Here is a 17631-nt window from a genome sequence, read left to right as displayed (position 1 = left end):
TTTAACTTAAAGCCGAACAAACGTCAGCTAATTAAGAGGAAATTGAAAATTCTGATAGAGGTAGATGCGCCGCACCAAAAGATTTTAGTAATTAAATGTAACATAAATTATTATAATATCCGACTGGTATATTATTTGACAAATGACATGATTTCGAAGTCAGTTAAGTATTATATAATGCCCTAGGGCGTTATTTTGAAAAAGAACGCCCTAGGGCATTAAATTTAAATAAATAGTTAAATACGGTAAAGTTGACAAATAACAACTTAAGTAAAACTATGGTTACCACAATTACGGTTTCGGATATTCAACTCTGCCTCTCAAAAAACGAATATATGCTATGTTTGTTTATATATTTAAAGGGGGCGTAACACGTGGTTGATTTGGATATATTATATTCAAAAATTGTGGCATGTGGTATCGATAAAAGATTATCTGTAAATATAGTAAACTTGCATGTGAAAAGAAATAGTATATTACTTTATGAGGTGGAGAAGCATGACTTTTCTTGACGCGCCCGATATTACGCGCCGAACGAGGTGAGGCGCGTAATAGAGGGCAAGTCAAGAAAAGTCGCTTCTCTGCCGAATAAAGTATACTATTTTTTCTTCAAACGTAGTAATTTTCAACTATAAATAGTACAATTCCAACACTTTTAATTGATCGAGGCGGAAATCTAGAATGCCTCAAACGACATGGGGGCTGGAAATCAAGCACGGTTGCCGAAGGATATATAGAGGATTCAATAAGAAATAAGAACGATAATGCTCAAAAAATTTTAAACCCTCATGATTCGCCAACATCGGGAATGATTGCTGAAAGTTGTGCTCGACCATTAGTATCATCAACAATTACCAATGCGTATCAAGAGTCGGGAACATTTTTGCACGGTTTCAATTTTGAAAATGCCTCATTAACTAATTGTACTTTTAATATTACTATAAATAAAAATGATGTTTAATTGTTGTTAATGACATTTGTATTGTTGCTTTGTGACATGTTTCATGTTGTTGCCATGACAACATTTTTCCCTCCGCCGTAAAGAAATGGGAAAAAAAACTGCTGCCGGTGGAGACATCAAACTTTGACAGGATCAAGTGAGATAAGTAATGTCATCATTATTTGACGTTTGAACAAAAAATATATTTTTCTTCAAACGTCAAATAATGATGACATTACTTATCTAACTTGATCCTGTCAAAGTTTGATGTCTCCCCCGGCAGCAGTTTTTTTTCCCATTTCTTTACGGCGGAGGGAAAAATGTTGTCATGGCAACAATATGAAACATGTCACAAAGCAACAATACAAATGTCATTAGCAACAATTAAACATCATTTTTATTTATAGTAATATTAAAAGTACAATTAGTTAATGAGGCATTTTCAAAATTGAAACCGTGCAAAAATGTTCCCGACTCTTGATACGCATTGGTAATTGTTGATGATACTGATGGTCGAGCACAACTTTCAGCAATCATTCCCGATATTGGCGAATCATGAGGGTTTAAAATTTTTTGAGCATTATCGTTCTTATTTCTTATTGAATCCTCTATATATCCTTCGGCAACCGTGCTTGATTTCCAGCCCCCATGTCGTTTGAGGCATTCTAGATTTTGCTACGTTTGAAGAAAAAATAGTATACTTTATTCGGCAAAGAAGCGACTTTTCTTGACTTGCCCTCTATTACGCGCCTCATTTCGTTCGGCGCGTAATATCGGGCGCATCAAGAAAAGTCATGCTTCTCCGCCTCATAAAGTAATATACTATTACATGACCATAATAATGTATTACACGGTCCAAGAATATTATATAACGGTCTTCCACAAGGCTCAATGCTAAGCTATTTACTATTTAATGTTTACACTGCAGGTCTGCATGGCCTTATAGATGACAAGGGTAGAATAATACAGTATGCGGATGATTGTACGATGATTGTATGTTTAATCTAAAACGTAACTTTAGGAATCTGGATAGGTGGGTTAAAAACATGGAATTTAGCATATCACAAGAGAAGTCTTCAATAAGTAGGTACTGCAATCTTTTTTGCAGTACCTTGTGTGTAAAAATTGTTCATGGAAAACTCAGACACAGCCAAAGATAGGGGTCGGTTGAACGAGCTAACAGACATATAGACTGAATGTTAATGACATGGATGGATGAAAATCAAACTGGAGTTTGGTTTTCAGTTTGAATTTTTAGAGGAAAATATAACTGATTTAATAAAGGAGAAGGAAATAACGCTTAGACAAGCTGCAGTAGAAAATAGCATTGTCAATGCAAAGGCGGTTGTAAAAATAATAAAAGTGTGCATGTCGTGCAAACAATAAAATTTGTGATTCAAAATGCCATGTTTCACTATCTTGTCAAAATAAAAATGATTAGTCTTCAAAAGTTGTTTTAAATAAAAAATAATACATCATGGTAGGGTAGCCCAAGCCGGGATTTTTGCAGTTACTCGAGCGCGTCAGATTATTACATGGGGAGAAACCCTGTACCCTGAAAATGTACCTCTGCCATATATTAGCTCGTTAATGCAGGGGAGATCGTTAAGGGGGAGCCGAAAAAAACAATATATCCTTAGAAAAACTCGAAATCGTCAGATTAAGATAAGGTAAGTACATGCAAAAGAGTGTATATTTCAAAAATCTGACGATTTAAGCGGAGCGTAAGGAAATGGGCGAGTCCCAAAGTTTTACAAGCTAAAACCAGAATATTTCGAGAAATAAATGACAGATCGAAAAACTAAAAAATACGTACTCAATATACGTACACAACTTCCCACGGAGAGGGGTGTGGGGTAAATTTAATATTATAAATACGAATCCCGCGATATTTCGACAAATGAATATCAGATCGAAAAACTTAAAAATATACTTATTCAATATTTTCGAAAAATCTATTGAATGGCACCAAACACGACCGCCACGGAGGTGGGAGGGGGTTTACTTTAAAATTTTAAATGGTACCCCTTTTTTTATTGCAGATTTGGATTCCTTAGGTAAAAATAAGGTAACTTTTATTCGAAACATTTTTTCGAATTATGGCTCTTAATATTTCGGATAGATGGCGCTATAATCTAATAAAATGATTGTTGGAAATGGAAAATATAATTTAAAATGGACAAGTCCCCACTAAAATGAAAAACTTTACTTAACTTTTTTGGTTTTAGGACCAACTCTTTACAACCCAATAGGTTCACAAAGCGCTCGAGTGAGTGACTGCACATTTAGCATACTTTGCTCCCCTACCGTCATGGATTTTTTTTTATTTAAAAGTATTTTGCAATCTGTTGAGTGTCAACAATAAACAAAAGTAATTACATTGACTAAGGACAAGAAAGATTTTACCCACTGGCAAAATCAAAGTACAATTTTTATAAAGTTGTGTACAAAATAATTACATTTCATAACTACTAACTAATTAGTTTAAAAGTTTACTCTAAATGGTAAGTCCAATGGTTTGAAATGCTTTAACCTACGCTGTTCTTGGGAATTGTCTAGGAGGTTAAGTGCAAACTGGTTTTCATGATCCTCCAACTTGGCAATGTATGCAGCGCTACGTTTTGTGATGACTTATCTTGTACCATATCAGTTTTAAGGTCTCGATGAATAATTCTGTTGTTGATGTACCAAGGTGCATTAGTGATGGTTCTGAGGGTTTTTGATTGAAAGAGTTGGATGATTTCGATGTTGGAGTGACTGGCTGTTCCCCATAGTTCCAACCCATATGTCCAGATTGGCATAAGTATTGCCTTATAGAGCAGCAATTTATTATCCAGAGATAGTCTTGAGGAACGGCCCATTAACCAATACATATTTCTGAATTGGAGACCTAGTTGCTTTCTATTGGTCCAGATATGTTTTCTCCATGTGAGACTTCTGTCCAAATGAATACCAAGATATTTTACCTCGTTGGCTGATGGTTATTGGTGACTGTTTAAAGTTACAGGAGGACAAGTTCTTCTTCGTGTTGTAAATGTAACATAAATAGATTTTCCTTCATTGACTTTAATTTTCCATTCCAAAAACCAAACTTGTACTCTGTCTAGATACGCTTGAAGGAGATGCGAGGCATAAATAGGGTCTGTGTGAGGCTAGGATTGCAGTATCGTCGGCCAATGTTCCTAGCATCATTTCTTCTGTAGCTGGTCTCTCCTCTAGTGGTTCCTAAAGAGTTGGAGGTATATCTGCGGTAAACAAGAGATACAAGGTAGGTCCCAGCATGCTACCCTGTGGTACGCCAGCTTTGATAATAGAGTTTGGAAATTGCATCTTGGTATTTAATAAAGTAACACCTACCTGACAAATATGACTCAAGAAGAATGTAAAAGCTGTGCGGTAATGTCCTTTTTAGCTTGTATAGGGGGCCTTCATGCCATACCTTGTCAAATGCCTGCCTAACGTCAAGAAATGCCGCTGAACAGTACCTTTTGGCCTCAAAACCAGCATTTATATGTTTTACCCCTCTGTGAACTTGTTGGATTGTTGAGTGATGGGATCGAAATCCAAACTGGTGGTCTGGAATTAGATTTTTGATCCAGGGTTCGAGTTTTTTTACTAATAGTTTTTCGAAAACTTTAGACGTGATTGGCAAGAGGCTGATTGGCCTGTACGATGTAGTTTCTTCTTGAGGTTTTCCCGGTTTTAGGATGGTTATTATCTGAGACACTTTCCATTGATCAGGAAAGTAACCTAAGTTTAATATGGCATTGAATATAAACGTTATAAGTTTTATGCATTTGATAGGTAATTCTTTCAACACTTTTCCACTGATCAGATCGTACCCTGGAGATTTTCTATCGTTTAAATTATTAATAGCTAAGATGACTTCGGACGATTTAAATTTCGGAATAGGCAAACTCATTTGATATGGACTTTGAAGAAATGAGAATACGTCTACTTCCACAGGTGAATTCACTTGATTGGGAGTAAATACTTCGGAGAAATACTCTGCAAAACAACTTGCTTTCTCTTGCGCACTACGAGCCCATTCTCTGTCCGATTTTCTAATTGGAGGTGACGGTTTCTGGGGTTGTTTCAGTTTTCTCGTGGCTTTCCATAGCGAATAATCGGTATCTTTAGTGGAATCTAAATTTTCCAAGTAGTACTGAAGTGATTGGTTTTTGAGATCTTCGAAGAGCTTTTTTAATTCCCTTGATGCACTATTGAATCTACGCTTATCAGCAGGATCTCTGGTCTGTGGCCATCTTTTCCTCAATCTTCTCTTTAGCAAAATTTTTTCTTTGACAACTTGTGGGCAGTCACTTATTATGCATTTATTTTGTATTGTTGGTGTTGCTTGCCAGGCAGCTGATTGGATATTTGTAGTTAGTTGTTCCACAGCAAGAAAAAGGTCCTCTTTGGTTTTTAGTGGAATGTCTAGAGACACCTTGTTCTCCAGGATAGATCTGAATTTTGGCCAGTGTGTGCGTCTGTTATGAAGTGAGGTGGATATTTCTTTAATAAGTACCTGGGTTCCAACTGTGAATAGTATAGGCGAGTGATCAAAAGATAATTCGTATCATGATGTAGCTTATTTATTAGACCTAGGGATGTTCTTAACTACAGCAAAATCGACCAAATCGGGGATTTTATTTCTGTCCGAGGGCCAGTATGTTGGTTCGCCGGTTGATGAATAATCCATATTATTTGACTCTATGATATTTAAGAGAACTCTACCTCTCGGAGTGATTAGTCTTGATCCCCACCTGGTATGTTTGGCATTATAGTCCCCTCCTGCTATGAAGCGGCTCCCAAGTGAATTGTAATAATCTTTAAATTGTTCGTTTGTGATAGAGTGTCGTGGGGGGCAATACAGCGCAGATAATGTAAGTGGTCCATCCCAGTCTTTATCCACAATATTGGTCGCTTGAATATGAACCGTCATGGATAATTTTATTTATTTATCACGTTTGGTCACTTCCTTCTGGCTACTGTCATTATTGACCGGCTATTATTGAAAACTCCGGCTATTCATGAAAATTTTATCAGGATTTAAAAAATAATGCATTTAAAATACATTGGCGCGAAACTTTGCGCCTACGTCCATAATGATTATGTTTTGAAATTACATACTTGTGTAATATTTTCATTACAAGAGCAATTTACGTTCGTACTTCTTACGTTGTACAATAAAGTGGACCATGGGTTGTGGAGTGTGGAGTGTCTAGCGACAATCCAAATCTGTCGCTGAATTTCGTGAAATACACTTTACTTATTGTAATCTATTTTGGTAACGGCTTCCGATCTAAAAGCAAAAACATTAATAAATTTCACTTTTTATATAGTGCTATTCACATAAACACTTCCCATTTTTACATTTGCCACACACTCAACTGATAAATCAGTTAGTAAAAGTTTTTTGGGCGGCCACCAAAGAACAATGAGTGATCTCGGCCACACATAAATCACTGGCTAATTCATTTCATAACTAACGTTGGATATTTCCACATTTCCATATCTACACGTTTTTTGCCTGCATCTCCATTTACCTCTATAACTCACGTACAACCAAATTTCGTGATAATGTATACCAGTAATGATATATCGAACCTGGCATTGTAGGTCAAAAAAGGGATTCATTTGTATTCATGCAATCCTGAGAGAGACAGGACCGGTGTTTGTATGGTTTCATGTAGAACATATTTTATGACAACGACAATAATAAATTAGTGAGTGGTTAACCATGCAAAATTAGAATGTCTCATTTTTGAGTACAACTTTAACAGTAAAACATAATTAGTCCAGGGAAGTAGCGATTTTCCCAATTAGACAAGGCGAAAACGGCGGGTTTGAAGGGAAAAATATTCACATGAGATTTTTTTTGCATAATCACATTCGTGAGATTTCCCAGAATAAGGTTCAAGAAGTCGCCCACGTGAAAAGTGGGCCAATTTTTTTTAACAATTTTTTTTTAATCAAATTGCCAGAATCAATATTTTTGGCCCGAACAATTTTTTTTTCATTTTTTGGACCATTCTGGACAAAAAAGGTCTCTTATAATTTTTCTCTAAAGTTGATCTTTTGCGACTTATAAGCAATTTAAAATTGAAAAAAACGAAAAATGGCGATTTTCAAGGCTTAATAACTCGGTTAAAAGTTATTATTATGAAAGTCAATATATGACTAAATCAAAGTTTAAGGCCCCCCCCCCCCTACAAGATCCTGAAGAAATTTTTGTCATTATTTTATTACTAAGCTGTTATTTTTAAGTAATAATAATAGGCGCCATGCACGTGTGCGGCCGCTGTAAATTCTGAGTGCGAGAGAGAAGCCATTCCAGCAGTCCAATTGTGCATCTTAGTCGCACTCACATTTACAGCGCAGCGGCGTCAATACGATCTAACCGCTCATTGTTATTAATTAAAAATAACAGCTTAGTAGTAAATTAATGACACATATGTCTTCAGGATCATGTAGCGGCGACTTTAAACTTTGATTTAGTCACTTTCTGACTTTCATAATAATAATTTTTAACCGAGTTATTAAGTATTAAAAATGGCCATTTTCGCGTTTTTTAAATTTTAAATTGCTTATAACTCGAAAATGATCAACTTTAGAGAAAAAATATAAGAGAGCTTTTTTGTCCAGAATGGTCCAAAAAACCTAACAAAATAGTCCGGGCCCAAAATATTGATTTTTGCAATTAGATTAAAAATAATTGTTAAAAAATAAATTGGCCCACTTTTCACGTGGGCGACTTCTTGAACCTTATTCTGGGATGTCTCAAGAATGTGATTATGCAAAAATATCTCATGGGAATATTTTTCCCAACGAACCCGCCGTTTCCCCCTTGTCTAAATACACTCTTTGTTTATATGCGTATGGCCTTTGACAATACGATAAATATACGAGGGCTATCCAGTAATTTTATTACGTTTTGATATGTAGCCGCTAGGGGGCTGGCGCGGCCATCTAGCATCGCCATCACCATCTTTCATGGCGCTCCATGAAAGAGACAGGTTTCAGTTTTGCTTGTGTTAGGGCGTAGTCTCCAGTTATTAAAATAGGTAGGTATTTAGTGTAGTGCTAAATAAAGGTTAAATAATAATGGAGCTAGCACTGAGCCTTGAGGAAAGCCGTTGTTAAGTTTTCTAACGTTACTCCTTAAAATTCATATGTATTTGAAACAGTGTGTTCGTTGGTAGATTGTTTATTAGCTAACAAGTTTTGAGTCAGGGTATGATTTTCATCCACTTATAAATAAGGCTCCCTCTCCATACAGTCTCATAGGCAACCGTGAGGTCTCTGAATGTTATGCCAGATTTTTCACTTCTTTCAATGCCAGCTTCGATAAATGTAGTTAGAGACAGTACTTGGTCACAGGTGCTTCGGTTTTCTAAAACTGACTTGTTCAATTGATACAATGACCTCAATAGTACACATTCTGTTATATAAGAGTCGTTCCAGTAATTTATAAAAAAAAACCTTAGTAAGGCAATAGAAACTTTCAGGCAGCTTGTTGTCTTTACCAGGCGTCTGAATTGCCATTATTTTTGTTCTTTTGAATTCTGGGGATTGCACAGCTGTAATCACAATAGTGCTAAATAATTTTTTGAGCCATTGCGGTCTTTTTGAACCGGTGTGGATTATTCACTGTGTGCAAGTACTTCGAGGGGATACGAGAAACGATCGTGCGCGAGTAACGGAGAAATCTCGTAACTTTTTTAACATTTTTTTTTCTCTGATTTTGGCCTTGTTTTAGAACCAGAACCTTTAGCCACGTAATTGTATAACTTATCACTAACTCAGGTGTAATGTGTAGTGTGTGTGTTGAGTAAGTGTCTTGTTACTTTGCAAAGTCGACGTCATTGTCTTTGCAAAGAGACGCTAATTGTATCCGAACGTCTGCGGTCCCTCCGGTGAGTACCGATCCCACAAGAACAGAAACTATTTTCATTTATTAATTTATAATAAATGAAAAAATTCCTGACCCTGGTGAGATTCGAACTCACTACCATTCGGAACTTTCGATCCAAAGGTTAGGCGCTCTTACCACTGAGCCACAGAGGGGGTACTTTCTTAACATATTTCTTAAATAATTCATATTGTCAAATTGACGTATATTTCTGTCGTTGAAGAAAATGGGATTTCAAAAATACTGTGTTATAAATTGTAAAAATTATATGTTGATCCACAATATTGATATGATATGCAATTAATAATAGTATATTGTGCAACAAGTGCAGAAAGGTACTAATTTCTCACGAGTTTGAAAAGTTGCGGTACGAACGCAAGCGAGTGCCGCAATTCAAACATCTGAGAAATTACATATCCGCACGTGTTACACGCTATACTTTTTTCGCAAGCACAGTTTTTCCTAAAAAGAAAAATCACAGTTTCCAAACGAAGATTAATTATAATAATATGTGATAAATTCTAAATTTTATTTAATTAATACTAATCAATTTAAATTCCTTATTCGCGGTGTGCAAGTACTTGGAAAGGGAAACGAGAAACGACCGTGCGCGAGTCGCGGAGAAATATTGCAACTATCTTAAATAATTCATATTGTCAATTGAAATTGTCAAATTGACGTATATTTCATACCTTCTGTCATTGAAGCAGAAAAATTATATATTGCTCCACAATATTGATATGATATGCAATTATTATATAAAGGTAATTTAATTAATTGTGTTTTGAATGCAGTACTGCATTTTAATAACTAATTTTATTTACTACATACAATTGTTCACGTTTTCATAACATAACCTGAATCTTATTTTTTCTTCTTACTATTTTTTTGGACTATGGCCTTGACAATTATCCAGTAACCAGGACTAATATAATTGGCCAATATAATTAAAAGTGCGAATAATAGTACAGAGCGAAGAAATAGGGGTCGCTTTGCCGAACTTGCACGGTCCCAATACCTAAACAAGTTGCACAGAAATCAGTTAAAAAATTAATTCACTACCTTAATTTGTTTAAATTTAAACTATTTTAAAAAATTAATATACAAAAGTGTCACATTTGACGTTATATTTATACAGGCACTGATTTCCACCAAACCTACTTCATTCGACGTATCTTGCTGAGGTTGCTAAATCCATATTGGTTATTTGATAATTATAAAGTGTTTATTAAGAATAAAATTGTAAAATAAAACAGTTGTAACATCAATAATTTAATTTCTGTTCTATAGTTAAATATATTTATTTTCTTAAAGGTTATATATTTGTCTAAACTTTAACCACGGATGTAAACAGAATATAACGTTACCCAGAATGAGGTAGTCAACTGTGCAAATAAGAACTTTTTCTGCAGCTGTCCCTTAAATAAAACTTTCGGTATGATTTATTAAATCGAAAGTACCATTTTACAGAACTCGTACCGAAAGTAGTTAGTTTCGGGACTAATATTTTCACTTTCGGGACGCTTTTTTTACTTTCGAAACGATTTTGTAGCTAGATAACAGTTTTGACAATAAAATCAACTTTGTGTTTTATTTTGACAACGCTTGTCATTTAAGATTCGGGTGTGTTTTCTCGCTGATAGTGATGGTACTACAACTAACTTGAAAAGACACGGAGGATAGAAATCAACTAATGTAGCAGAGGGATACGTAGAAAATTTTTTAAGAAATAAAATTCACATAGGTTCACATATTGAAAATGGCAGCAATCAAATTAATTTCTCAAAAAATAGTAAAAGTACTGACACGTCTAAAACTAGTTTCAATACTGCCACTTCTGTTAGTATTCCTAACATTATCAATATAAATATTTGTTATAATTGTGGTATTAACATTCATAAGTAGATTTTTCTAATGTTGAATTCACAAGAGTAACTTTCAACTGTTTAATAAAAGTTCATAAGTAAAGTTTATCCATATATTCTTTTTAACATACAAAACGGCTTTAGAAAAAATATTGTAAAAATATCACTTTCGGAACTTGTTACGTAAATTACTATTTTCTACGGCCGTGCTAAAAGAGCGACTTTCACGCACGCATTTCGTTTCCGAAAGTTGCACTTTCCCGTACGGGGCGCGTGAAATTCCGGCACAGAAACGTCACTTTTCTGCACAACAATGTCACATATCTTATACTGTGAGAAAATATCAAGTTTGTTAACATAAAACTGATTTCTTCATTTCAAATTTATAAACTTCAACTTCAAATTTCATTTCAAATTTATAAAATGCAAAAAATAATTCCACTGCGCAAGTCAGAAAACTAAAATCTGAACAAAATACGCAAACATTTTGACTGTTTCAAGCCAGTTTCCAAATAAAAATTTACTTTACTTAGAACGCTCGCCTAGTAGTTTCAAACTAGTAATTTGTATGCTTGAGCGCCGTCAAAGAAATTGCGCATGCTTCCTTTAATTTTAAACCGTTTGAAACTGATGCTAGAACAAACCTGCATTTTACAGGAAACTTCCGTTTGTTAAGACTAGTTCAGTACAGTGACTTCGGTAAATTGTCTCCCATTTCGGGAACTTCTGATTTCAAAAATTTGTCAGATAGTTTTTGGCTTTCCTTTACCCTGCCTGGGATGAACACTTTTCGGAACCTAGGGTGATATGTTTTTTGCGATAGAGATAACCATTCCTAAGAAACAATGAAAATTGTTGGCCTTTGGGTCAATGAAGTGAATGCAGGTGTCCGGCTCTTTGCTGTATTAGGGCCACTTCGCTTTGTTAAAATGCCAAACCCTGAAAAAAACATGTTTTTGAGGGTTTAAATGTATTTCGCCTAATTTTTAAATATTTTAAAACAGTCAATTACTTTAAATCGTACATAACCTATAAAGTAACCTTTATTTCTTCTATCTTGAAGTTTTTAAAATAAGGAAAATCACCAATATCTTCAAAAACCCAGTTTTTAGGGTTTTCGAAGGTGGTGTACCTAAAAGGCTAGTATATGCTTTGATAAAATACACAAAATAAAAAAAATAGACCTGCAGCCATCTCCAATTAAAAAAAAATAAAAATTTTGCGCCTGAAAATTTCATATTATTTTTCTTGTAGTTTTTGACTAGGTACTAAATGTAACAGTTGACAAAGTGTTCGCCATTTTATTTAAAGAGTTTAGCAAAAATATCGGTTTTGATTCCTTGCACTCGCATTATTCGTCAGATCGATTCAAGAGTCGATACTTTTGTCTAGACTCAACTAGGGACAGAAAATTCTTAAACCATTAAACTTGGCACATAATGATGCAATGTTGGTGTGGAAGAAAAATCATTTAACCAAGTAGCGTCTATTATCAGCAAAATACTGCCGAAGAGAAGTAAATTATATATTATAAAAAACAAAAATTCCCGATACTTTCTAGATTGACTACACTTAGAAAATATCCGTGTTAAAAAAATAAGTATTCATAGTGGCAAATACGGCCCTGGACAAAGATAGGGGTGAGACTAGGAGGGTGTATTATTATGAACAAAAATCTCAATAGCATCGAAATGAGTGATGGCCCGCTAGAAATAAAAGGCAGCAGAATATACAAAAAACACGAAATCATTCTCGTCACATTTGTTTCCCTGACATCTCGCTTCGTAAAAACAACAACTGTATGAGCATTAGTAAATCTTTCCCATAATATTCAATCGTTGATTTTGATTGCTTTCGCAACCACTTACATGTTGGTTATGTATCTACATTTTTAAATTATTATATACTTAAAACAATTTATTAACTGTCTATTTGTTTCTCGAAAATTAGATATATTGTATACCGGGTATCCAGAAACTCTCCTGGCAAACGAAGACAGTAGATTCGTCAGATAATTTTAAGAAACTTTAACACAATTTACCTAGTCCGAAAATGCTTCCTAAGGGAGCTAGAGAGCTTTAAAAGGTACTAGTACATTTTAGAAGACCAAAAATAATTATTTTTTTCAAGAATTTTTTTCTCACAACCTTTATTAAAACTGAACATAACACTTTTTACATATTAATATCTAACTCTTAGGGCCGGTTGTTCGAACGCTAATCAACAATGATCATTATTAAATATTTAATTACTGTCACCAAAACTGTCAATGTCAACTTTGTTTGGGTTGCTGAAAACATAATTAATTACAATTATGAGATTTATTATTAATTATGTTAATAATTGTTGTTATATTAATTGATTATAGTCTCAGAATTGTAATTAATTATGTTTTGACAACCCAAACAAAGTTGACATTGACAGTAATTAATTATTTGATAATGATCATTGTTGATTAGCGTTCGAACAACCGGCCCTTAGAGAATATAAAAAATTTATTTTTTTTTCATTTATGCACGTACACTAATCTTGTAGAGGGCGCAAAAGTCGAGGCCTCGAAAAATGATGGCGGACAGTAGTTAATCTCAGGATTGGGATATCTGAAACAAAAAAATCGTACTGCATTTGAAGAAGGTAGGTTTCTTACGTGACAATTTACCACAATTTGACCAAAAATAAATATTTTTTAACCATGAAAAACTGAAGAAAAACGGGCGATTTTTTCACCAAAATTTTTCAAATTTCCGTAAAATATTTTTTTGCGGAATTTTTCATTAACGGTGGTAAATTTTCACGTAAGAAACCTTCCTTTTTCAAATTTTTTTATTTCAGAGATTCCTATCCTGAGATTAACTTTCCGCCATTGGAACTACTTTTTTTGAGGCCTCGACTTTGGCGCCTTGTACAATAATAGTGTACGTTCATAAATGAAAAAAGATATATTTTTTGTATTTTCCAAGAGTTAGATATTAATATGTAAAAAAATTTATATTCATTTTTAATAAAGGTTCTGAGAAAAAAAACTTGAGAAAATGCTTATTTTTGGTCTTCTAAAGTGTACTAGTAGCCTAAAGATGGAGTCTTGTAATTCGCTTTTTAAGAGGAACGGAGCAAAATGCAAAATTTTGACGCATGTCAAAATTGTCAATATGTTTTAAATGTATTCATTTTTTTCGAATCCTAAGAAAATTAACATTTGGAAAATTTAAACGAAGAATTAAAAATTATATTATTACCGAGGGCCGAAAGTCCCTGAAAACTTCTATAATGTTTATTTTAATAAGTTCCGGGGGTCAAAATAAAAGAGAAAGGTTAGTGTGATTTTTAATTGCAAATATTTTATTCAAAAGTAACTTTTTATTTATTCTATAGTCTGGGCTGATTATCGGAGAATAGGCCATTTTTGGGAAAAGTTATTTACCAGCAATTTTAATGCTGGAATCGAATCTTATTATTGTATGTATTAATAATATAGGAATGCAAAGTCCGCAGACAGTGTGCTACTTTTTTATAAACAAAATGGCGCCCGAAAATCGTGTTTTTTCAATTTTTGCTCTACAACTCCAAAGATTTTCACTTAACACCAAAAACACTCAAATAAAAATTCACCGCAATTAAAATCTGCATAGAGACGTGTTTTTTTCGATTTACTTCGATGAAAACTTTCTCCGAAAAAAGCGGGTTTTTCCAACAAAATCTTTAATTTTCAACTAAACTTTTAGATAAGTAATTGTTAATCAATATTTAAATAGCTTGGTAATGTAAAAGCCCTTTTCACATAGATTATAATTCCAGAAACCGATGGAAATTAAACGAACAATTTAGCAACAATTGAATTGTTAATTAAAAATTTACGGTCGCTATAATAACGAAAATAAATATCATGCATAAGAATAACTATGATTTTTTCATGAAAAGACACTATACCTATCTAATGTACTTTACGGAATTGAAATTGGACTATTTAAGCGGCCTCAGGAATATTTTAAAATTATAAAGAATTTTTTGGCTTATAAACAAATAGAATATCTCGGGAAATATTAAACTAAATTAAATTGTGAAAATGGTATTCAAAATGCAGCGGCATTTAATTAAAAAAAAAACATTTAATTATGATGAGTAGTTCCTGAGATACAACCGGTCAAAATTGACCGGAATTTACGGCAAAGATATAAACAATAGGATCATAATTTTCAAACCGTCACCTTTTTATTTTTGTCGTCTTTCTCCACACCAATTTTCATATCCTTAAAATACTCATAACATATATTATTATAATAAAAACTATCGATAATACGTGTGAAAATTGCCAAAAATAGCAAAATTCCAGTCAAAAATTAGGTTGGAGAAAATGCAACCCTCAAAGTTCAAAATCGGTATACGTTAAAAAAATGCATTTTCTCGGCTTCTCATGGAGCAATTTCCTTCATTCTTTTTTTGTTCCCAAGTAATTCGAGTAGAGCCATCGGACTAACGCATTATTAAATGTCAAACTTGCTTTTGTTTTGTTATAATAAATTAATTTATTTATTATAACACAAAATTTTAATTTGTTTAAATAAAAATTGTTTAGATAATTACACAGCTTTCAAATGAGAATATTTATGTTTTTAACTTTAAAAGGTACACTTGTAGTAAGTTTATCTAAAATAAAGCCTACAACTGGAAAAAATATGTAGTAGTCTGTTCTTATAAATAAATTAATCTATTATAACAAAACAAAAGCAAGTTTGACATTTAATAATGCATTAGTTCGATGTCTCTACTCGAGTTATTAGGGAACAAAAAAAAATGAAGGAAATTGCTCCATGGGAAGCCGAGGAAATGCATTTTTTTAACGTATACCGATTTTGAACTTTGAGGGTTACATTTTCTCCAACCTAATTTTTGATTGGAATTTTGCTATTTTTGGCAATTTTCACACGTATTATCGATAGTTTTTATTATAATAATATATGTTATGAGTATTTGAAAGATATGAAAATTGGTGTGGAGAAAGAGGACAAATATAAAAAGGTGATGGTTTGAAAATTATGATCCTATTGTTTATATCTTTGCCGTAAATTCCGGTCAAATTTTACCGATTATATCTCAGGAGCCACTAGTCGTAATTAAACGTTTTTTCTTTTAAAAGAAGCTTCCTGCAGCTGTCTTCCGAATGCCGTTTTCATAATTTAATTTAGTTTAATATTTCCCGAGATATTCTATTTGTTTATAAGCCAAAAAATTGTTTATAATTTTAAAATATTCCTGAGGCCGCTTAAATAGTCCACTTTCAATTCTGTAAAGTAAATTAGATGGGTATAGTGCCTTTTTATGAAAAAATCATAGTTATTATTATGCATCATAATTATTGTCGTTATTATAGCGACCGTAAATTTTAATTTACAATTCAATTGTTGCTAAACTGTTTACTCAATTTCCATGGGCTTCTGGAATTATAATCTACACGAAAAGGGCTTTTACATTACCAAGTTATTTAAATATTTATTAACAATTACTCATCTAAAATTTTAGTTGAAAATTAAAGATTGTGTTGGAAAAACCCGCCTTTTCCGGGAAAAAGTTTTCATCGAACTGAATCAGAAAGAACACTTCTCTGTGCAAAATTTAATTGCGGTCAATTTTTATTTGGGTATTTTTGGTGTAAAGTTAAAATCTTTGGAGTTATAGAGCAAAAATTGAAAAAAACACGATTTTCGGGCGCCATTTTGTTTATAAAAAAGTAGCACACTATCTGCGGACTTTGCATACCTATATTATTAATACATACAATAATAAGATTCGATTCCAGCATTAAAATTGCTGGTAAATAACTTTTCCTTGTATTTTGCTAATTAGCCCAGAGTACTAGGGGACTTTTGGCCCTCGGTGATTAAGTAGTCTTTAATTCTGCATTTAAATTTTTCAAAAATACCTATTAGTAAAAAAACATTTAAAACACATTGAAAATTTTGACATGCGTCAAAATTTTACATTTTGCTCTGTTCCCCTTAATACCTCCAGAACGCTTCTATTTAGAAAAACGAAAACTGGTAATACACCTATTTATCTTCCAGCGATAAACCAATTCCATTGAAAATTTTTTGCTCAATTAGAAATCCAATGAAATCAATTAATTTGTGGTCATCTGATTGAATACAACCAATTAAACCAACATTATACTGAAAACAGATCCCGTGGGCTGTTTTCACTCAATCATGTAGCTATGGATACCTACATTTCGTTTCAGTTCGATTTTGACATTTCAAATATTCAATATTTCAAAATGTGACGATCTGGTTGTAATACTGATGAGAATATTAATGAAATAAAAACTAACATGTCTGGATCTTCATTAAATTTTTTTAATTGTTCCTTTGTTAATTGCACATTTAAATAAATTGTTTCTGCTCTGTAATTTTTTTCATAACCAGCAAAAAATTTTCTATCCGAATAACCCTCGAACATTGATAAATGTTCAAAAATTTTTTAACAACTTTCTCAAGCTTGTTGCTTACAGGCAACAGACCTCCGCCTACGGCGTCGATCTGTTTCCAAGCAACAAGCTTTCGAAATCTGTTATAAAAATTTTTCGAACAATTATCAATGTCCTTGGGTTATTACTACTGATTACAAATTTATAGTACTGGTCATAGGCGTTTATTTTTGACACTGTATTATTAAATTGCGATATATTACCTACATAATATAGTACCATTTCTTTAAGGGGAAAGGCGCAAAATGTCGCCTGTCAACATTATCAATATATTTTAAATGTATTAATTTTTTTCGAATCCTGAGAAAACTAATGAGTGTTTTTGAAAAATTTAGACGCAAAATTAAAGATTACGTTATTATCGAGGGCAGAAAGTCCCTTAGAATAAATAAAAAGTTTCTTTTGAATAAAATATTTGCAATTAAAAATCACA

Source organism: Diabrotica virgifera, chromosome 6 (assembly GCF_917563875.1).
Source record: "Diabrotica virgifera virgifera chromosome 6, PGI_DIABVI_V3a".
In the NCBI taxonomy this organism is placed as follows: Eukaryota; Metazoa; Arthropoda; class Insecta; order Coleoptera; family Chrysomelidae; genus Diabrotica; species Diabrotica virgifera.
The sequence above is the reverse complement of the archived record's forward strand: the minus strand, read 5'-3'. Positions refer to the sequence as shown.